Genomic DNA, 25,389 nt, shown 5'->3' with positions numbered 1-25,389 from the left:
TGTTTAATGCATCCAGCGGGGCATCACAACAAAATTAGGCATAATAATGTGTTAATTCCACGACTGTATATATCGGTATCGGTTGATATTGGAATCATTAATTAAGAGTTGGACAATATCGGAATATTGGATATCAGCAAAAAAGCCATTATCGGACATCTCTAGTTAAAACTTTAACTTTGACAGCCTTTGTTAAAACATCCATTTTCACGATGCAATACATATGGAGTTGTAAGACAACTAAAATAGTATAAAATTGACACCTTCCTAAAAACACGTTTCTAAAAACCCTCAATATAGAACGTAAGGCTACGAGTAGAAGAAGTTTATGGAGTTTCAGTTTAGTCTGTAGAGTACTCCATGCCAAAATGTCAGCAAAGCCAGACATTCTTTTCCCAAATTCCGTACGTACAGGAGGAATAGTTAAGACATAAATAATGTTGGAACGTGATGCATAGCTGTTAGTTCTTTGTAACAAAGTGCACAAATCGGGAGGAATTAAACCTTGTGCAGAAATCGGGTGAAATTAAACCTAATAGAGCCTGCTAAATTAAATGCTGTCAATATGTGTATCTGCTTCCATTCAATAAAGGTAAGTCTGACTGTGATGGCTGAACCAGTAACAAGTCTTAGTGCAAAATAGAAAATAGTGTCCAAAGATTGGAGACATTTGGACAAAGCACTCAAATGAAGCACGTCTCCATTATCCATTATGGGAAAGAAAGTGGCTGACACAAATTTATTTTTGACCTTGAAAGCGAAGCAGGTTTTTTTTCCTGAAAAAGAACCCGAGCTTCACTCTAAGTTTAGATACCAAGTTGTTAATATGGATTTTAAATGAAAGCTCCGGGTGAAGAATAAAACCTTGGTACTTCTGAACAGGGGCGCCGCTAGGGATTTTGGGCCCCATGAAAAAAATCTTTACAGGGCCCCCTGTATTATAATTTCATCATCATTAGGGGCCTCTCTGGGCCCCCCTCCATCATGGGCCCCTAGAATCCGTCTCCTTTACCCCCCCTTTTCGGCGCCCCTGCTTCTGAATATGTTTTTAGTATTTGGAATGTTCTTCAATCACATCCTCAAATGAGAGGAAAACATGAGCTTGATTTAATCTGTATTTAAAACCAATTTAAGATTAAATGAGTAAGACTGGATGACATTAAAAGCAAACTGTAAAAATGCAAAAGTCTTAGTGAGCAATGTTTAAAAGCAATATATAATGGTGTCGTTTGCTTAAAAATTATGCATTTAATACGATTAATTGTTACACAGATTATGTATGTAGATTGAAAATGAAAAGGGCCCCAGTATTGAACCTTGCGGCACCCCTTTGGTACTGTCCAGAAATAAAGAGTATAGTTCCAGCCTACTGTACACATTGTGTTCTGCTATCAATGATGTGTTAGCATTAGTCAGACCAGCATTTCTCCTCTGAGGATTGAAGGACTCAAATAAGGATCCAGCATTAATAAAATGCTTATTAAAACAATATATCTTGGCTGTCTTACAAGTAGGGCTGTCAAAGTTAACGTGACAATAACGCGTTAACTATAAGTTCCTTTAACAGCGATATTTTCTTTAACGTGTGATTAACGTTTTTGACCCTTGACGTATTTCGTAGTTTGGGGAAATGCGTAATGGTGTCCAGTTACTGTTGAATAATAAGCTTGAAAATAGCTAGCAGAAGTGCACAAAGAAAGGGGGACCTTATGGAAATCTCAGATCCAAAGCCATAGCAAGTCGTTCTTCGGACAAGACAAGACAATTTTACCTTCAATAGCCGTGGGATTACATCATTGGAACGAACGCTGCTGGCGGGCATTGCTGCTTAGATGAGAAGCTTCATGTCTGTGTTTGGATTGCAGCTGAGTGCAATAATAATATAACATGTAGACTGTTACTTGAACTGCTCTAGGAAGATGGAATACACCAAGCTCAGCAGAAACAAAGACGGTGGAGAGGAAACCTAAAGTCACTTTTATTGGAGATTTTCGTCATACATGTCAAGTCTTTTCTCTGCGTACATTGCAGGCAGTTGCAATTCCAAGACATTAGATAGCAGATAGCTATGTTGTGTTGCCATAGCAAAGAAGTAGTCTTTGCCTTTGAGTTATATGAGCCAGTCTTTTCTTTTGTTGAGCCCTACAAAGTCATATGGTAGTATAGCATTGTATAATAAGTATTGTTTTTTATTGTACACCAGCTGTTTGATTGTAACATACATCTTCAAATGCAGAGGGTTTGAAATTGCATTGTAAAATCGCTTATACTAACCGATAGTATGTCTATGACATATCTAATTTAATTAGATAACATTGAGCTACTGCATTTTCAAAAAGTAGGGCATTACTGTATGTTCGAGTGCCTTTATTTTGTTTTGTTGGCATGGATAAGTGTAACATTACAAATGGTAAATGGTAAATGGGTTATACTTGTATAGCGCTTTTCTACCTTCAAGGTACTCAAAGCACTTTGACACTATTTCCACATTCACCCACTCACACACACATTCACACACTGATGGCGGGAGCTGCCATGCAAGGCGCTAACCACGACCCATCAGGAGTAAGGGTGAAGTGTCTTGCTCAAGGACATGACAGATTACCATCAAGAAGAGCAGCTGAGTCCACTCTGAGTGCTTGACTGCTTATTTACACGGCAACTGCTTCAAGCAGTGCCGAGTTTACAACTGGACTTGACGTCGTTTCATTTCATATGAATGGATACCATACCAACGGAATTTGTTTGGTACAAATTCAGTACCCATCCCTAGTCACAGACTTTAAGATTATCTGACGAGACAGTCAGCCAATGAATATTTAGATCACCAACCAAAATAAGCCTACTAGAATTTGATCAACCTAGAACATATGCATGAGAGGCGAGGGAGGTGGAAGGAAAGGCTAAAGCTTGCAGACATCTAGTCTCTAGCCACTGAAAGGAAAGGTTGATGCTAGAAGAAAACTAGACTAGGACAAGTGGAGGCCAAACAGAGGCTAGCAGAGATCCAGACTGTAGCCAGTGAGAGGCCTGACTGAGGCTAGTGGAGGTCCAAGCTGCAGCAGACAGAAGGCCGTGAGATTTTAAAGTCCAATGAAAGCAATCAGGGAAGCTCCTTTTCGGAAGTTAGCCTTACTTTATCAACTGCTTGGAAACAGATACAAAATACTTGGATACAAAACAGTCCTCCTTTTCCACTCTATAATGTTCCATCTATGATGTTGGACAAGTGCATAGTAACAGTGTTTATACAAACAGTAGATAAAGTGCAGAAAAGACACACATTTTGTCGATGATAAGCGTGGACGAATGCAGCTCATTAGCATTAAAACTACAAACACACAAAACGGCGTGTTTCCAGTACGTAGTCGCAATTCTAGCACCAAGGCAACATTTTGGCCAATACACTGTTGAACCACTGAGTCTTATTTAAAACTGGTAAAATAGATGCTTCCATTATCAAGTTAAAAGATCAGTTAAATCAATCAATCAATGCACAAATCAGTTCCTGTTGTGCCTTGTCTTTTAACTTCAATACACTTATTTATACATTTTGTAGCTGTAAAAGTGAGTACAGTTTTGCCACTTTGGTGATAAGAGCGTACATTAGTTAGAGATATTCCATAGCATGGAAATGGATATGTGTTCACTCTACTCCTCCTCTTCCTCTTATCTACAGTATATATCTCCTACATCTCCTCACCACCGCTAGTCATCAGCACACACACACGCACGCACGCACGCACGCACGCACGCACGCACGCACACACACACACACTCACGCGCACGCCTGTGAACACACATGCTCACACTTACACACAGCGCCGTGAGCGGAGCTAATTAAATGCTTCTAAGTGAGTCGTCTCGCCTGCCATCGCAGCTTCAGCAAAAGGTCAGCTGACTCACAGGCATGAGGCAGACATTTCTCATGACTGTTTTCCTTTTGAGAAATTTAGCAGATTGTTAATTATCAGATTACAAGTTTGCCTTTCTAAAGGCCAGCACATTTCCCCCAGAGGTGGGAGGGTTGTATATGCAATGGAGATGGCTGATGGCTGAAGGCCTCGCTCCTACTCTGGCTTGATTTGAGTCAGGACTATGATTCGTTATCAGAGAGAGGAAGTGAGATATGACCTCTAAGCTTCTCTGTCAGGCCTGAGCATGGTTCCCCCCGCCCTCCGCACCACCTCTGTCACACATTGCAGACATTCTGAGGAGAAAGTCACCTGTTTTGACGATGCAGTGCAATAATGAACCTATTGCTCAATGAGCACCTTTCTCACTGTAACATTTAGCCTTTACAGCCAAACCATATGGTTTCGAGTGAAAAACTAAAATACGCTTTTTTAGCTAATATATATTTTGAATATTTAGCTAATTTCTTAGATCATTTAGCTCATTAAGTGTTAAATCTAAATTTACCGCTTGTCCCTCTCGGGGTCGTGGAGGAGCTGGAGCCTATCCCAGCTGCACTTGGGCGGAAGGCGGTGTACACCTTGGACAAGTCGCCATAGGCGACAATGCCGAGCACCCACGTGGGATTGATGGCAAATTCTTTCTCACCACCAAGCAAAAACCGCACATGCTTAGGCCCATTCTACACTAAGCCGGCTAAGGTTATCCAGGGTAAATCCCACCTAACCTTATCCTTGTTCACACACACACACAATGGTCGTTTAAGACCACCTCACCCTCTCCGTCAGCCGGCGCAACGCGACCTTGTACGCATGCGCGTAAAATGCGCACGTCATAGTCACCTCCAGTGTTGCTTTGTGTGCAAGTTCTTAGATTTAACTTATCTGAACAATATCCAGTGTTGTGGTATTTCAATTAACTGGAATCCAGTGTGCTGTGGGGCCCTATTGTAGTGAATCACACCTGAGCCATCATAAATTAATCAAATCTTTAATAAAGAACATTGAAATCAATTAATCTAGGGATCTAGATATCTGGTCAGGACACTCCTTACTCTTTTGCCTTCACCTTCATTGTCCATTCATTTTATATACACTAGACCTAGACGTTGAGTCCGCGACATACATGGCGGACAATAACTGATACAGTCTGCTTTGCCAGTCCAAAAGCATTCGCCGTTTTCCGTAGTCTTCCCTGGACGGCCAGGTAATACAAAGCACACGCTACCTTTTTTATCACATCCACGGAAGCCTGCATTCTTGTTGACTCTCCTCCGACAAATGGACAACGTTTTTCGGTAGGTAGAATCACAGCTGACCTCGACATTCGTAAGTTCTCTTGCCATCTGAGAAGTGTTGTTTCCAAAATAGCTGCAATCGCTTTCTCTTAAGGTGTGCATGTGTGATTTCCACAAACGTCTGTACAGATGGAAGGAGAAACACGGGCATGTCTGAATGATGCCTCCATATTTCTAGTGGTTACCTCCGAGTTACGAAACCGCCTTATTATGAAGCTCGCTGTGGCGCAATCTTTCTGACGTCACTTCCTGTGTGGGGCGCTGTGTTTCCAGCGTCACTTCCTCTCCAAACTCAGTTTGTAAACAATCAATGAGTCCATACAAAGCTAAAAGCCGGAGATTCAAGAAATAGACAGCGCACTTACCGGTGTAAAAAATTGTCCGAGGAGGGGGACCTTAAACGATAGTTTAGTGTGGCTGAAACGGGGCTTAGGCTGAACTATTATTTATTTAAGGGGTTCTCCGGCTTAGTGTAGACATAGCCTTAGAAAAGTAGCGTCAGATTTACCGCCCGTCTGAGCACCCACTGGCAGAAATGTAGATCGGCGCCTATGCAAGTTGCTACCTCATCGCAGGGCCAACACAGATGGACAGACAACCATTCACGCTCACATTCACACTAGGGCCAATTTAATGTTGCCAATCAACCTATCCCCAGGTGCATGTCTTTGGAGGTGGGAGGAAGCCGGAGTACCAGGAGAGAACCCATGCAGTCACGGGGATAACATGCAAACTCCACACAGAAAGACCCCGAACCCGGGAATTAAACCCAGGCCTTTCTTATGAAATCTAAATGTTACATCGAAATAAAAAATCAAAATCTTAGTCTTAATGTCAAATTTAAATGTTTAATTTAAATGTTTAATTTAAGTGTTAAAGCGGTCCCGTTATGCAAGACCATTGCTTTTTACCTGTTGGCACCCGTTTTGGTGTATTTACTGTCAACAAGCTACTAATAACCAATGCTTTAGCAGCCGCAAGATTAATGCTGCTATAACTACGACTCTTGCTGGCCTACTGCCTTCAGTAATGGCAGCATTCCCAAATGATGTGGGTTCTATCGATAACCTGACTAACAACTTTAACGATGCCCTGCGCAACACCATCGATAGTATAGCACCGCTAAAGCTAAAAAAGGACCTTAAAAGGCGTACCACCTGGTTCACAGAAGAAACCAGCTCTTAAACTATCATGTGGAAACCTGGGACGCATATGGAGTGCGGCTAATCTTGAGGTTTTCCATCAAGCATGGAGTAATAGTTTAATAAATTAATAACATGCTCTTACCTGTGCTAAAACTAATTACTACTCCAATCTCATCCGCGTCAATAAAAACAATCCTAAATATTTGTTCAGCACAGTAGCATCCTAGCCCAGCAAGGGACTTCTCCGAGTAGCTCTCCTAGGCTGATGACTTTATGCAATTCTTTACTAAGAAAATTGAGCACATTAGAAAGGAGATTAAAGATAACGTGTCCCAGCTCCACTAATGCAGATACAAATGTGTGTATTACGGATAATGCTCTCCAAAATAATCTTTCTTTTTGAAAAAATAACATTAGAGGAACTCCTGCGACTTGTAAATGGGACAAAGTGATGCACAGCAGCTTTAAGAAGTGGAAAAGGAGGACACAAAAGTTAAGAACACTAGTATAGCTATGTGAGCTACAATGCTATCATTAAACTCACATTCTAACAGCAACATAATGGTAGGGTGTTGTATTCATTGAAGAGTAACAAAATGATAAGCTGTACAGCTCCCAAGTCTGAAGTTGACTGTCAGTTTTTTTTAGAACTCCTGGTTGTATTTTAAGAAGTGTAGTGAAGCTTTCGTTCCACGTATTTATTAAATTGTTTTCACAAATATGTTCCCTCACTCTCACTATTGTGTTAGATCCACTATGGACTGGACTTTCACTAATATGTTAGATCTACTATGGACTGGACTTTCACGATATTATGTCAGACCCACTCGACATCCATTGCTTTCAGTCTCCCCTAGAGTGAGGGGGGTCCTCTCCAAGGTTTTTCATAGTCATTCACATCAACGTCCCACTGGGGTGAGTTTTCCTTGCCCTTATGTGGGCTCTGTACCGCGGATGTCGTTGTGGCTTGTGCAGCCCTTTGAGACACTTGTGATTTAGGGCTATATAAATAAACATTGATTGATTGAAACAAACAACATGTTTACTTGACCCACTTCTTGGTAAACTTATCAAGGAGCTGTTTGTAATATTAGGCCCATTAGTGCGAAATCTTATTAACGTATCACTTTCCTCTCGTACTGTTCCCCGAGCATTCAAAACAGAGGTTATTCTTCCTCTGCTCAAAAGACTTAACCTCGATTCTGACCCCCTGGTAACCTAACCGCCGGTGGCCCACCTTCCCTTTATCTCGAAAATACTCAAAAAAAATTGTTGCACAGCAGCTAAATGAACACTTGTCTAACAATCTCTGTGATCTTTTTCGGTCTGCTTTCAGGGCAAATCACTCTACTGAAACAGCCCTTGCAAACGTGACTAATGATCTATTGCTAACTATGGATGCTGATGCGTCATCCATGTTGCTGCTTCTTGATCTCAGCGATGCTTACGATACTGTCAATCATACTTTTTTTTTTTACCACGTATTAAAACACGTATTGGCAAGTCAGACTTAGTTTAACTCCTATCTTAATGACAGGATACAGTGTGTCTCCCATAACAACGTGACCTCGGAGTATGTTATGGTCATGTGTGGAGTTCCACAGGGTTCGGTTCTTGGCCCTACACTCTTCAGCAGACCTGGGCATTCTGCGGCCCGCGGGCCGCATCCGGCCCTTTGTACGTCCCTGTCCGGCCCGCGTCAGGCCAATCATGAATTACAAAATACATTTTAAAAAGTATCTATTTCGAGTGTGCAATACAACGGTGCTGCTTTTGATTTGAAAAGCGTTATTTATATGACTTCCGTGTGGACGTATGCTCGTGCGTGCAGCGGCAATCACAAATTACAAAATACATTTAAAAAAACATCTATGTCGTGCGTGCAATACAACTGTGCTGCTTTTATTTTGAAAAGTGTTATTTATGAGCGTATGTCCTGTTAGTGAAGGCGCACAGCGACAAGTGATGCCCGGTCCGCCCGGTTATCCCAGAGAGGCTAAAAAAAGAAAAGGTGATGACGAATGGCGTGTTTTCAACAAGACACCGACTGCCAAGTAAAGGTAAAGCCGTGTGCTTAATGTGTGGTACACATGTTGCTGTGTTTAAAGAATATAGTGTAACCACCTGCTGAAGTTTATGTTGTCTTCTTGAGTTGCGTAAATGAGGAGTGAGGATAGACGTGAGTGTGAAAGGAACGAGATAAGTTGAGCTGTGTTAGTATAGCTTGCTCAATAAAAGTTTAAAAAGAGCATCAGACTTGGTGTGCACTTCTTCTGGACGCTACAATTGGTGGCAGAAGTAAAACTTTGCGCATACTGCGCTGTTTGTGTGCTCAGCCTGCTACGTCATCGAGAGGTACGTGCCACGTGAGGAGCTCGCTGCAGAGAGAGAGAGAGAGAGAGAGAGAGAGAGAGAGAGAGAGAGAGAGAGAGAGAGAGAGAGAGAGAGAGAGAGAGAGAGAGAGAGAGAGAGAGAGAGAGAGAGAGAGAGAGAGAGAGAGAGAGAGAGAGAGAGAGAGAGACAGAGACAGACAGACAGTGTCTACAGGTGCAGCGCACGCTGCTTGCCATGGGGGAATTCCGCCCTCAATGAAGACTCCCAGGTTTGATGGCAAGGCGAACTGGGAGGCATTTCATCCCACTTCTGACATCAATTGTAGAGTCCAGAAGAAGTGCACACCAAATCTGATGTTCTTTTTAAACTTTTATTGAGCAACCTATACTAACACAGCTCAACTTATCTCGTTCTTTCCACACGCACATCTATCCTCACTCCTCATTTCCTCAACAGCAACGCTTCCTCCTTCTTCGCCAATCACCTTACAGGCGTGCTACGTTCACAACAAAGAGGCGGCAGGATAAAGTGACAGAAATTGAAATTTTTGCATTGTTATACATCAGGAAGTGTTGTGTAAGAAAGTGTTAAAAATAAAACCATCAAAAGCCATCTGCTTTTGTATAAAGATAAGTTAGGTTAAATGAAAATATTATTATTTTTTATCTTACGGTATATCAAAAATAATTTAAGCAAAATTTAATTGAAATATTGTCGGTGTGGCCCTCCAGCAGTGCTCGGGTTGCTCATGCGGCCCCCGGTAAAAATTAATTGCCCACCCCTGCTCTTCAGCATGTACAGATGTTGCCGCTAGGTGACATCATACGCAAATACGGTGTTAGCTTTCACTGTTATGCCAATTACATCCAAATTTGCATGCCCCTTAAACTGCCAAACACTCCAGATTGTATTCATCTGGAGGTGTGTCTTAATGATATCAAATAATTGCTGTCTTACAACTTTATCGCATCTTAACGCTAAGAAAACGGAAATGTTGATTATCGGTCCTGCTCGACAGCACTTATTTAATAATACTACCTTAACATTTGACAACAAAACAGTTATACAAAGCGACTTGGTAAAGAATCTCGGTATTATCTTTGACCCATCCATCCATTTTTCTGCCGCTTGTCTCTTACGGGGTCGCGGGGGGGTGCTGGAGCCTATCTCAGATGCATTCGGGCGGAAAGCGGGGTACACCCTGGACAAGTCGCCACCTACCTCATCACAAGGCCAACACAGATCGACAGACAACATTCACGCTCACATTCAAACACGAGGGCCAATTTAGTGCTGCCAATCAACTTATCCCCAGGTGCATGTTTTTGGAAGTGGGAGGAAGCCAGAGTACCCGGAGGGAACCCACGCAGTCACGGGGAGAACATACAAACTCCACACAGAAAGATCCAGAGCCCGGATTGAACTCAGGACCTTCGTATTGTGAGGCACACGCACTAACCCCTGTACCACCGTGCTGCCCCTTTGATCCAACTCTTTCATTTGAGTCACACATTAAGAGTCTTACTACAACAGCCTTTTTTCATCTCCGTAATAATGCAAAAGTCTGTCCCATTTTGTCCACCACTGACGCTGAGATAATTATTCATGTGTTCGTTACGTCTCGTCTCGATTACTATAACGTATTATTTTCGGGTCTTCCTATGTCTAGCATTTAAAGATTACAGTTGGTACAAAATGCGGCTGCTAGACTTTTGACAAGAACAAGAAAGTTTGATCATATTACGCCTATACTGGCTCACCTGCACTGGCTTCTTGTGCACTTAAAATACGACTTTAAGGTTTCACTACTTGCGTATAAAATACTAAACGGTAGGGCTGTAAATCTTTGGGTGTCCCACGATTCGATTCAATATCGATTTTTTTTCAATTCAACACGATTCTCGATTCAAAAACGATTTTTTCCCGATTCAAAACAATTCTCTATTCATTCAATACATAGGATTTCAGCAGGATCTACCCCAGTCTGCTGACATGCAAGCATAGTAGATTTTTGTAAAAAGCTTTTGTAATTGTAAAGGACAATGTTTTATCAACTGATTGCAATAATGTAAATTTGTTTTAACTATTAAATGAACCAAAAATATGACTTATTTTATCTTTGTGAAAATATTAGACACAGTGTGTTGTCAAGCTTATGAGATGCGATGCAAGTGTAAGCCACTTTGACACTATTCCCACACCCCTACTAAACGGTCTAAATAATAAATGATAAATGGGTTTAGCTCTATCTTATCTTGCTGATTGTATTTTACCATACGTCTCGACCAGAAATCTGTGTTCTAGAACTCAGGCTAATTGGTGATTCTCAGAGCCCATAAAAAGTCTGCGAGCTATAGAGCGTTTTCTATTCAGGCTCCAGTTCAGTAGAATGCCCTACCGGTAACAGTTAGAGATGCTACCTCAGTAAAAGCATTTAAGTCCCATCTTAAAACTCATTTATATACTCTAACTTTTAAATAGACCCTTTTTTAGGGCATGTTCGGTAGCACACAATCACGGAGTACTTACAAGCAGACAGTGTGTAGACAGAAAAGGGAAAATGGACGCATTTTGGCTTAAAAACTAAAGATAAAGGTGAAGAAGTTATAACAGGAAGAGGTGCTTTAAGACATGACTAGCTAGTTAGCAGCTAATATCCATCTGCAGTCTGCAGTATTTTAGCTACTTCTAAATCACTAATCCTCGCCTCCATGGCGACAAATAAAGTAAGTTTCTTACAAGTAATATCCCTGCAGGACGAGGAATAGCTAAACATGTTTCACTACACACCGTAGCTCACCAGCTTCACTGCTAATGACGCCGTTCCTGAATGTAAACAAATGCCATGGGTGGATCTACACCTGACATCCACTGTAATGATACCAAGTACAAGAGCGTATCTAGTCGATACTCCTATGATTACATCATTTTTTGTTATTGTCACAAAATCTCAAATCTGTCTTTTTTTCCTTTTTTTCAAGTTTATATTATATTTATAAACTCCCTGGACACATGGGGACTTTGAATATGACCAATGTATGATCTTGTAACTGCTTAGTATTGGATCGATACCTAAATTTGTGTTATCATCCAAAAATAATGTAAAGTATCCAAACAACAGAAGAATAAATGATTATTATATTTTAACAAAAGTGTAGATAGAACATGTTAAAACGGAAATTAATCAGATATCAACATTAAATGAACAAGTAAATAATAATCCATTTTTACAGATTTTCCCTCATAATTTTGACAAAATAATAGAATGAGAAATAACTATGTTACTGCATATGTCAGCAGACACATTAGGAGCCTTTGTTTGCTTACTTACTACTAACAGAAGTTGTCTTGTATGTTCACTATTTCATTTAAGGCCCAAACTGTTCTTTGATTGCAATAAGAAACTTATGTTTAATATACCGTAAGATTTTTTGTTAAAATAAAGCCAGTAATAAAAAATTTTGTGGTCCCCTTTATTTATAAAAAATATTGAAATACATGTTGGTACCTCTACCGGTACCAAAATATTGGTATCGGGACAACCCTACTTTGTTTACATAAACACGCTTCATATCTACTGGTGCAGGCGGGCTCGACATTTACTTGAATAAATCACACTTTGTTTTCGTAACTAAAACACACCAGGTGGTTTAGTTGGCATCACAGATCTATTTCCTGTTCTGACCTTCACCCTGCATTGGTGATTTGTAACTAATGTGGATATGAGATGTTATATATGCTCCCAGCCTGAGGCCGCACGCTCTATCTAAACAACCCGCTGCATGCCAGGCCAACAGTAAGTAAAATAACGGGTTGAGAGGAACAAATGGCCCAAGAGATGGATGTTATCGTCTGTGGGACACACACACACACACACACACACACACACACACACACACACACACACACACACACACACACACACACACACACACACACACACACACACACACACACACATACGCGCACGGCCGGGCCTAATTTGAGGTAATAAAAGACCGCATCAAGCTTGACCCCTTGCTGTGTAATTGAGGGTCGATGGAGTGTCTGAAAACCATGTGTAATCTCAAATCAATCACTCACAGGTCCAAAGATCTCATCGACTTGATGGACACCAAGCTATGGGATGGCGGGATTAAGAAAAAAAATATATACATGACAAAGAAGTGCATAACTTGTTTTTATCTTTTATAGTTTAACTGTTTTATGCTCATTATTATAGCTTTATTTATTAAAATATCTGCTTTTGTGCATCGTCTACTGAACTGTTTGGAAGTGTCTGGGGGATTGTGGGTAATGGCCGGAGCACTGCTAGCGCCAATAGTGCCATCTGATTCGTGGCAGAGGGCAACCAATTATAAGCATCACATCACTTTGTTCAACACTGCCTCTGCCTGCAGGAGGAAGGAAAGTTGAAGTCATTCACTGCAATATGAGCTACTTTGATGATACTAATAAGGAGAATAGCTTTCGTTGCCACGGTGACCCTGTATCACTTATTTTTGATGCACGAAATATATTTGTACAAATTACTTTGACGTATTAATGCAGACCCCTCTCCAGGACCCTGATGGATAAATCTGAGCCCAATTTCCTGTTTCCTAGGATGAAGCTAATTTCCTCTCCGTGCTTCCTTCATTAGTGTTCATAAGCTCTGGTGAATAAGATAATTGAGGATTCTTAAGATTTTGTAGGTGACATTGAGTGGGAGATTGGCTTCACTGTGGGGGGATAATCTTTGCATAATATTTAATGACCACACACACACACACACACACACACACACACACACACACACACACACACACACACACACACACACACACACACACACACACACACACACACTGGCTATGGTGTCACTTTTTATCAATTCCTACTATGGAGGAGCTGCACTTATGCGTCTGAGTGGGGAGTTTTACTGTATGTACAAATTGATAGAGACATCTAGCATGGTGTGGTGTGAGTCTCTTGTGTGTCTGTGTCTCATGGTTGTGCATGCCGGCCGCATGCATGCGTGCACGTATCTTGGGCTTCCGACCAGCTTGATTAGATGGCTGCCTGTGACGGATGGACCTTGGATAACCTTTTTGTGCGCTTCATAGTCCCCGACCTCCTTGTTCACACGCCTACATCAGTAAGGAAGGCAGACATGTTGTGATGTCATAGTTAATTTAACACTTTAGACCCCTTTTGAAAATAAAGTTGAACTTTTTACACTTTGTTCCTAAAGCAGGTCCCAAAGTGCAAAAGTGCACCTTGCAATAGATCAGAGTTCTCCAACCTATTTTTTTTTTTTTTAACCTTAAGCGAGCTACTTTTACAAAATAAAAAAGGCCAACAGCTGTGACGATCTGTCACTTTGTGTTTCCTTGTGTTGTGTTTATTTTCTGCCAGCGCTCCTATTTGGTTTCCATTTCCTACATGTCTTCTCTGAGCACTCGTTTTCCTCACCTGTCCCTGATTGGCAGCCGGCACACCTGGTTGCAGTTGCCAATCAGGCTGCTACTTATGCCTGCCTCGCCTGTTCCTCAGTGCCCGAGGATTGACTATGTTAAGAACCTCTGTTACATGTATGACTGCTTCTCTCTACTTTTTAGTTTATGTTAAAATCTTCTTAAATGCTCATCGTTCTCCTGGTGCCTGCATCTTGGGGTCACAACTTCCGCAGCCACAGCGACTAATTTTTTTTAATGATTATTTTCGTATCTATTTCAAATCAAACAAAGGGAACACGGTTGTTTTGCCAAAGCATTAACAAAATGTTAGTATTAAAAATGTGTCTTCTTATATTTCTATATATGCATTTTTTTTCTAAAGCAGTTTTTTAAATAAAAAAACCAAACTATTTTGAAAAAAAGACATTTGTGTTTATAATACTAATAACGATAATAACAATAATACACTTTATTTAGAAGCACTTTCCAAAAAACTCAGACACTTGACAATAAACAAAAGTAAAATAATATATCATAAAAAAAAAAAAAGCAATACATATTGAAAATATTTGTCATTAACCTGAAAACAACTAGGATTTTAATAAAACAACTAGGATTTTAATAAAATAAGCATTAAATAATAAAAGCTAGTTTAAAAAGGTGTTTTTTTTGTCATGATCCGTTGCCTGAGTCATGTTTTGTTTAGTTTGATATTTTCTTAGTTGTTGGTTAGTTCGGTTTCAGCACCCTTGTTTGTTTTCTTGGTTTGCCATGGGTGCTGATTTTTGTCACCTGCCTCTGATTAGGGGTCTGGATGCTCACCTGCTCCTGGTCACTAATCAGAGCAATCTTGTTCGCAGCACGTTGGTGTTTATTTTGATATGAGTTTAGAATTACTAGCTTCTTGCTCCGTTGTTGGCTAGGCTTTGCTGTAGCTTCTCGGGCCATCCACACGTTTTTTCCTTTTTTCGTATTCTTGCCTTGTTATTGGAATAAATCACATTATTCCCTGCATGCTGCTTCCTGACATCCTTCTGCATCTTGGGGAAACAACCATTGCAAGACCATGCGACCCCGACGTGATAATTTTAACATTATATGACTGGCAACATTTGAATTGTACTTTATTTAGGAAGCAGATCTCCACTCAAACAGTGCAATTATTGTTTACATGCTATTTTATGGTAATTTGTCATTAAATATTACAAAATATGCTCAAAATGTAAAAAACAAGATTTTATCTCAAATTTGGATTTTTTTAAAAGGCATGTTCATGTCAAAATTGATTTACAATAATTTTAACGGGTGACGCTGATTTGAGATGTACGTGTTTTAAATGAGGGCTCTGTCACAAAACCAAGAAAGCATGTAAGAGGAGGTTTCACTGTATTTGAAATATAAAATTTTACGGTTAATAACAATTACAGTTTTTATTACAACTAAATCAAGATTTATGCTAATGTGTCATACATTTACCTCTTTAAAAAAAAAAGAAAAAAATAGTGTGAACTTCCTATTAAAAGAGCTATATCTTTATCACAGGACTTTACTGGACATGCAAATGCATGTGTGTCCTCTAGTCACAGTCAACACATAAATAAAACTTACATTTGATTGACGGTTTGCTATTTAAAAAAAAAGAAAAAGAAAAGTGAGTTGGTGACAGCTGCTTGCTATTCCAGATGTCATCTTTTCCAGTCGCTCCCGATTAGCACCTGAACATATCTCCTAGCTAGAAAATTAGGTATTGATCTATTTTTCTCCTCTTGGTTCCGACCTCCCATCACAACCGAACACCCTTTTTTTCTTCTTCTTTTCCCTTTACTCAGTCAACGCCACAAGCTGATGGAATTTCAAATTTGAGCAGGTGAGATGTTAAGCATGATAAAGATATATGTAATCACAACACCCTTTTAATGGATTTGTCCAGTGATTTCAATGTGTTAGACAGCAGCCCACCATCTACTGTAAATGTATTCATAGCCTAAATGACAAAAAAACAACATTTGTGTTTGAATAATGTCTGCCCTCCTCCTCCCCTCCTGCTGTCATGTTCATTTTTGGCAAGAATCTACTTTGGGGGAGTGTGACGGTCTCATTCGCGGATGTGCAGAGTGATTGTGACGGGCGGCGATGGCGTCCGCTCACTGCTGTCTCGGGGAATTACTAAACACTCTCAGAAAAAAAAAAAAGGCCGCTCATCTCACATGTGTGAAGCCGCTGTGAGATTTACGTGGCGTGTAAATGACACAGCGGTCATGTTTATACTCCCTGGAATGTGTAGTAGTGTAACGGTATGCTATCACCACGGTTTGGTACGTACCTCGGTTTTAAGGTCACAGTTCAGTTCATTTTGGATACAGTCAGGGTTGACCATCACACTTTTTACTCGAGGGCTTTGGTTCTCAAACTTCTTTCACTTTTACAATTTAAAAAAAAAATAATCAGGGGCCGTACTTATCAAGCTTCTCAGAATTACTCCTAAGAAGTCTGCTAAGAGTTGACTTAAGAGTAAATAAATTCTTCGCTGAAAGCTGCACTTAAAAGTTAGTTATCAAGCGTCTTACTCACACTTTCAGCAAAGTGTAGGACTGAATCTTAAGTGTCACACTCAGAGCTGAATTACGACATTACTATGTGCCGTAAATGGAATTTTAGGTGACGTCATTTCTGTGTCCATAGAAATGACCAATCACGGAAGGGAATCCGTTTTCTAAGAATAAAGAAATATCTTGGAAATATTTAAGTGGACAATGGGAGTGTATATTTTGACAATAAACTACAAAATAATACAAAACAAACTAGTCCCCGCCGGCACTCACGCTACCGCTCCCTCTCTTCTGTCGCCCACACACTCACTGACGTCACTCACCTCACGGCCACACACATACGCTACTGTCATAACATTTTCTTTCCAATTCATTAATTAGGCAACTAATTTGAAACTGGTGTGGGTGGCTCTATATATACTAGCCCACTGCAGCCACATGCTGAAATCAACATGGAATCGAAAAGTATTAAATCTGTGACAAAAATAATACCCGCTCTGTCTAAACGATACCGTTTGATCAGCTGCTCGTCATCAAACAAATCCAGAACATCGTTCCGTTCCCTGAATGTTCGCGCACGTCTCTCTCGCCTCAGTGCCATCCCCTGCTGGCAACTCCTAACCACTTAAGACACCTCTGAAGGTCTCTTAAATATCGTGGAGAGTAGGAGTGATTCTTAGACTTAAGAACGTTGATAAAAAGCTTTTATTCTTAAGTTTGAGAGTAGGACTAAATTTCGCAAATTCTCAGGACTTAAGTGTAAAATGGCACTCTAAGTAGCTTGATAAGTACGGCCCCAGATTATTCACACTTTGCACTGGCGTATGCATTGATCTCATCACTCACTATGTTCCCATGCACTAAATTAGTCTGATTTCTCAAATAGTTTGTTTTTTTAAGTTCTGACTTTCAGTTAGCCCTCCATGTTGAAGTATATGTGGATAAAATAATGTGTATGATTTAGAGATGTCCGATAATGGCTTTTTTGCCGATATCCGATATTCCGATATTGTCCAACTCTTAATTACCGATTCCGATATCAACCGATACCGATATATACAGTCGTGGAATTAACACATTATTATGCCTAATTTTGTTGTGATGCCCCGCTGGATGCATTAAACAATGTAACAAGGTTTTCCACAATAAATCAACTCAAGTTATGGAAAAAAAATGCCAACATGGCACTGCCATATTTATTATTGAAGTCACAAAGTGCATTATTTTTTTTAACGTGCCTCAAAACAACAGCTTACAATTTGGGACATTCTCCCTGAGAGAGCATGAGAAGGTTGAGGTGGGCGGGGTTGGAGGGGGCGGGGTTTAGGGGTAGAGGGAGGTGTATATTGTAGCGTCCCAGAAGAGTTAGTGCTGCAAGGGGTTCTGGGTATTTGTTCTGTTGTGTTTATGTTGTGTTACGGCGCGGATGTTCTCCCAAAATGTGTTTGTCATTCTTGTTTGGTGTGGGGTCACAATGTGGCGCATATTGTTAAAGTTGTTTATACGGCCACCCTCAGTGTGACCTGTATGGCTGTTGACCAAGTATGTCTTGCATTCACTTGTGTGTGTGTGTGTGTGAAAAGCCGCAGATATTATGTAATTGGGCCGGCACACAAAGGCAGTGCCTTTAAGGTTTATTGGCGCTCAGTACTTCTCCCTACCACTCCGTACAGTGGCGTTTTAAAAAGTCATACATTTTACTTTTTGAAACCAATACCGATAATTTTCAATATTACATTTTAAAGCATTTATCGGCCGATAATATCGGTAGTCCGATATCGGACATTTCTCGTATGATTAATGGGTGTTTGTGGGCACTAATCGCAGGATACACATACTTAGGCTAGCCTACTTTGTGATATGTATGAATTACTGTAGTTTTTATTTATTTTAGGGACACAAAAATAAGCCCAAATAAGCAACCGTGTGTTTAAAAAAAAGCCCCCGAAAAACTCAACCCACGACTCACAAAGTTTGCGAAGCGACTTTAGAAAAAAAAACACTTGGAATACTTGGACTTGGCAACAGAGATTCACACAGGATGTACTATATGTTAATCACGTAAAAAATATAATACAAAAAAATAAATGACTTGAAAAGAAAACTTTCATTAACTCTATTATTTTTGACAGCCCTAATATGGACACTGTGTATGGATATTTGTGACAACCAACCCTAAAGAGAATGTGATGACCAATTCCAACTAGAATGTTTTGCTAGCATCAAGGCTAACCGTAAAAAACAAGATTTTATCTCAAATTTACATTTTTTTAAAAGGCATGTTCATGTCAAAATTGATTTACAATAATTTTAACGGGTGACGCTGATTTGAGATATACGTGTTTTAAATGAGAGCTTTGTCACAAAACCAAGAAAGCATGTAAGTGGAGGTTTCACTGTATTTGAAATATAAAAATTTATGGTTAATAACAATTAGAGTTTTTATTACAACTAAATCAAGATATGGCTTTCCTTCACACTTTTTAAGGGTAACAAGTGTTTTGTTATTCATCCATTGTGTAGAAACATAGAAGACAAATACAGTGGAGCAAAGCATGATCAGTTCTCGCACCTTAACCTCAGCTGTAGGCGAGCTCTGATCCTAGTTCCGTACATTTCCATACCAAAATTTGGCTGACATGTAATGTTACACCCAAGCCCGAAACAAAATGCAAAACATAAAACTGCTAAGGTTTTGGGTGGACAACTTTGATATATATATTTTAAATGAAATATGAAAAATGACAAACTTATACAATTCCAAACACCCCAAATAAATAAATAAATAAACAAAAACTAACATATCAGAATAAAAAGTTATAAAGTTATTTTATTTTAAGTATATCAAGTTCCTTTCTGGTTTAAGTGCAGCATTGATAGTACCAGGTTGTGTCCACACTCGGGACGCCAATATGGCCTAAAATCTATATTGCCATGTATTGCAGCCTCTTGCGATAACGATATATATCACAATGCATTATTTGGTAGGTAAATGATAACAGAACCATTTCAAAACGGTCCTAACTTGGCTGCTGACATATGCGGTACCATATTGCGTTATTTCCAATTGTATTATTTTGGCAAAACTGTGTACTTGCTAATAAACTATTCATATCTGGTTATTTAATGCTATCAGATGGTTCTAGAGGTGGGGTAAATAATACATTTGTTGATCCATTCGGACAGGGACGATTATAAAATCGATTAGTAAATGTCAATAATCGCTAATCGATATATTTATTGTAAATAAAGTAATGCGGACAGTTCTAAAATTTGGCAGACTGCATCGAGCCACCTTACCAAAATATCTGAGCAGCTCCTTTATTTTAGGGCACTTATGTTCCAGTTATACACACATTTCCATTAATTAAATAATTGTGATGGGAAAAAATGCACCTGTTTATTATAAATTTACTCTTTTTAAAAGTTGCAATTGATAAATGCTCATTTTGTCAAACGAAAATAAATGTAAAACTGCATTAATATACATAAATTAAAGATGCATCAATAATACATTTCTAATCCAATCGTAGCTCCTGAAACATAATTGTAATTGAATCGTGAGGTGCCCAAAGATTCCCATCTACGCTTCTGTTAAAATGTACTAAATACTTAACCTTCTGTTGTTTGGATACTTTACAATAGTTTTAGGCCATACAACAAATAAAAACAGGGGCAGTATTGGTTTAGATTGCAAGTATAATCAGACAAAAACACAGGATGGCGATGTAACAATATCAATAAAATATATAAATTATTTCCTACTACAAGCTCGGGTTGTAGTCTGTTGTCCTTAAAGCCCTCCTGTGTTCAGGGACTTATTTCCTGAGTTTGTAAACAATAACAAAAACGACACAATACTATTTGATAATAAAAATGATCAATCTAACCACCGCAGCAACACAATTTACTTGGCGTCGATATTGGTGTCAATCCGCCCACCTTCGTTTACACTCAAGTGCTCCAGCTTGCGCTTAGCTCAGCTATTCCTTGTCGTCTGTTGAAGATACTTGTGAGAAAATTAATTAATTTGCTGCAATGGATGAAAGGATTCTCTGACTTAGAAGTGGCTTTGCTACATTCTGAAAGGAACATTAGCTGCTAGCAGTGGTGTGCCGTCAGGGCCAGCAAGGCCTTCTCTGCTGGCCTAACATAACCAGAAATCATGATCATAATTAAAGATAAAAGTAATTTTTTATTTACTTTCCCTAATTATCTAAAAATATTCATATTCTCTTCATGTCATATTATGCTCCTTCCAGCGCTGTGGTTTTTAGGTTATAGAGTTTTTAGGGTGACCAGGTGTCCGGATTTTTAATGCCCTGTCCGGCGTCCGGCGCAGCATCAAGCCGGTCCTCCTTTTTGAGGCACTAGGCTTGAAGAGTGGAGTTTTTTTTATCTTTGCTGGGCTGCAGCGCAATAGCCAATCATAGACCGTAAAAAAATGCCCCCAACGCAGTAACACATCAAATGATTGGCTAAGAACGGTGTCGGATACAAATCTGCTTATCATTGGTTAAAAAGGTAAACAAGGGTCCAACATTCCCTCTAAGGTGCGCGCCTGCGCAATGGCGCACCGCTCACGCGTCATATGCGTACAGCAAATTAATGCTGTACTTTAAACAAAATAAACACATTACAATGTATTCTCTATGATTTTGAAATGCAACTCTGTGAGTGACAGGTGACAACAAGAGTGGCCCCAATGAAAAAAACAATCTTTGTCAACACAGTTCAATTATCGTCTGTCGAGACGCTTTATGGACAGGAATTCCATCAATCACTTTATTGAGCAAAACTGTTTGTAACCACACCAAAAACATGAGTAAAAAAACTTTTGTCTATAAAAAGTGGTAATTTTCTGCCATACAAACCAGGCTTAAACCAACGTTATCATCCGTCATATCAACAGAAGCCGCTCGCTCGCTCACCTGCACCAACACACGCACTCATGGCACTTAGCCAGTGCTGCGTTTATGGCCACACAAAAAGTCGGACAACCCCAACGCCACACAATGTGTAAATGCCAGGTTGTAACACTGACTCCTCAATCAGATGTGTGCTTATTTTACTGCCATTTATTAAGAAATCTAAGGATATTATTCATGAAATATTGTCACTAGATTTCATAAATGCTAACAAAAAGATGTATTTTACAGACAGAAAGTTACAGGGACTAAATGTAATCTCTGAAAGGGGTAACATTTCTTTTAAAGGTAGGACCCGCAGCCATACATACAATACTAGCACATAGGTCATGAAAAACATGTTTTTTTGTTATTGTCATTGTAAGAGGGCAAAATCACTTACCGTGATTTCCGGACTATAAGCCGCTACTTTTCCCCCTCGTTCTGGTCCCTGCGGCTTATACAAGGGTGCGGCTTATTTACGGCCTGTTCTTCTCCGACACCGACGAAGAGGATTTCGGTGGTTTTAGTACGCAGGAGGAAGACGATGACACAATGATTAAAGACTGACTTTTCATATACCGGTAGGCTGGTTATTTTGATAACGTACAGGCGAGCACTTTGTATTACATTGCACCATTGTATTATTTGTACTCTGCACGAATGCTGTTCGCCATGTCAAAGATGTGAACGTTTGATTGAATGATTGAAAGATTTATTGTTAATAAATGGGACGCTTTGCGTTCCCAAACAGTCATCTCTGTCCCGACAATCCCCTCCGTGGTAGCAGGAACCCCTATATACTACGCTAATTACACATCAAAACCCTGCGGCTTATAGTCGGGTGCGGCTTATATATGGAGCAATCTGTATTTTCCCCTAAATTTAGCTGGTGCGGCTTATAGTCAGGTGCGGCTTATAGTCCGGAAATTACAGTATATCAGAAAATTATTTTAATAAAACATTTAAATTGTTATGATGTCAGGTTTGGGACAGGTGTGACGCTGGTGTGGCCACAGAGTGCACGTCTGATGTCGCTCACATTTTTAAAAAATTATATATGTTACCTGTTAATTGCTGTTTACATTTAAGTCCACACATGTTATGCTTTGTGGCACTCTGCACTTGAAAAGATTCATCTCAGTGGTCACTTTTTGAACACCACAATGTATTGAATAAATACAAATACTGTTAACAAACACTTGACTTTAATATTTTTTCCTATTCAGCTACACAAACATCATCTTTAAACCACTCAAAATTGTACTATTAATAAAAGTATACCAGAGTCCTATGTACACCATAGTAATTTATTGATATGCCGCATAATGTCCTTCTTTTTGGTGTCATATGCCGCAAATTGTCCTCCTTTTTGGTGTCAAGGAAATGGTCACCCTAGTTTTTATCCAATCAGAATTCAGCTACTTTATGCTGCCATGCTGTACCAAATCTGCCACAGGCCTTCAGAATCAACAATGCGGGCATCTGTGCACTGTACCGTATTTTTTGGACTATAAGTCACAGTTTTTTTCATAGTTTGGCCGGGGGTGCGACTTATACTCAGGAGCGACTTATGTGTGAAATTATTAACACATTACTGTAAAATATCAAATAATATTATTTAGCTCATTCACGTAAGAGACTAGACGTATAAAATTTCATGGGATTTAGCAATTAGGAATGACAGATTGTTTGGTAAACGTATATAGCATGTTCTATATGCTATAGTTATTTGAATGACTCTTACCATAATATGTTAGGTTAACATACCAGGCACGTTCTCAGTTGGTTATTTATGCGTCATATAACATACACTTATTCAGCCTGTTGTTCACTATTCTTTATTTATTTTAAATTGCCTTTCAAATGTCTATTCTTGGTGTTGGGTTTTATCAAATACATTTCCCCAAAAAATGCTACTTATACTCCAGTGCGACTTATATATGTTTTTTTTCCTTCTTTATTATACATTTTCGGCCGCTGCGACTTATACTCCGAAAAATACGGTAAGTGAACGGACACAAACATTTGACAGACAGTTGCGATAGCCAATCAGATCACGAGTTGTTGTCAGTAAGGCTTTCTAGATGGCCTAAGGCAGATTTATATATTGTGATGTTATGAGCTAGGTAACATAAGAACTCCATTACCCAGCATGCCACATTAGTGCAGAGCATGCCAGTAGTCCCGTTTAGGTTGTTGAATGTAGACATGCCGGCAGCTTGATGCTATCGATGAGCACGCTGTGGAGTAAACTTTAAGAACTCAGCCAACATGCCTCTTCTGCATCTTTTATGATTAGACAAGACGACAAATATATTTGCAAGCCCATTTTCAAAAAGGATATTTAAAGAGAAACTACATGTTGTGAGACCATGTCGGCCAACCCCGGAAGCTAGCTCAGCTGTCGATGAAATGTGAGTTCAGATATTTTATTTGTTTATTTTTTCATGTTTAATATGTTTTTTTAGCAATTTTTTATTTTGACAGTTCCACATAAGATATGGTTTAATTGCTGATGTGGGTTTGTTGATTTTTAAATACGCCAGAAAAAAACCTCTTTCGTACAATGCCCAGTAGGGCGTAAATGTGTTTCTGTATAGTATTTCTCCAGCAATGGTCATGTGGTGACATCAATTATGGTATTTTGAGAGGTAATCATTGAAGTCGGACACCACTGAAGGCCTAGGTAGGAAAAGCATTGGCCCACCACTGGCTGCTAGCGAGGACGCCACATTGCGTTTAGGACACGGCGAATTTAGGACACTGGTGAATTTGCGGGGCACAGCTAGACCGGGTCATCAACATGCATTATCACAATATACTGATAGTGTTAAAAGCTATCGTCGACCAAACTCATATCATATTTTGTTCATACAGCCTAACACTGGTCCACACCTTAACATGATGTTTGTAGCAGCATCAGTTACTTTTAGTGTTGATTTAAACCTGTATGAATGCTTTTTGGTGCAAAATCAATGGGAAAAAAAGTGCTCAGATGCAACTAGATAAACATCCCACTGCCTGGCTATCATGACTTATGGTCCTTGACAAGATAAAGCAACACTTTGCCACAGCTGACCTTTTTGCTTTCATAGATCATTAGCACGAGGAAAAAAAGCCTTCAGCTACTACTTTTTTTATCCATAAAAATAATTTGAACTTTCACACACCATAAACAGTTCCATTGTCGACAGTACCATTTTGTCAGCTTGAAGAAAAGACGCACATTAAACGACAGCGGCAGAACAGATGGGATGCTGCGCTCTGTTGACAAAGCTATAACAAATCCATGCATTTATGGTGACCAGTCCAGGTGGGGGTAAACGAGCAAATGGAGGCTGGATGAGAAGCTAGCATCTAATTATTCATTTAAAACATCAGCGCAGGCCAAGCCTTCTTTTATTTCCAGTGGCAGCTAGCAGCCATGATTGAATGCCATTTTAATGAGCTTTCCCAATGAGGTGCCACCTGTTGTATGCAGATAATTGGATGACTGGCCACCCTTAAACGACCCTGGCTTGGCGAGACTCCTTTCTCTTGCTTTTCTTCACATCACATTACGATCCTTGTGTATTGAGAATTGCCTCTGCCACTGTACATTATTGCAACAACAGCTCAGTTTTGTTTTGCTCGCTGCTCCTTATTACCTGCAAACACCACTTTTGTTATCAGTGACAGAGCAGGAAAGGGCTACTGATATGTTTGCGATAACATTTCATTTGAAGCTTCCTGTCATTTATAGACATTGTACAATTGCTTATTCGCACAAAATGGGGCCTGTAACAAAGCATTTTGTAAAAT

The sequence above is a fragment of the Entelurus aequoreus genome, linkage group LG12 (genome assembly GCF_033978785.1).
Source record: "Entelurus aequoreus isolate RoL-2023_Sb linkage group LG12, RoL_Eaeq_v1.1, whole genome shotgun sequence".
Taxonomy (NCBI): Eukaryota; Metazoa; Chordata; class Actinopteri; order Syngnathiformes; family Syngnathidae; genus Entelurus; species Entelurus aequoreus.
The sequence above is the reverse complement of the archived record's forward strand: the minus strand, read 5'-3'. Positions refer to the sequence as shown.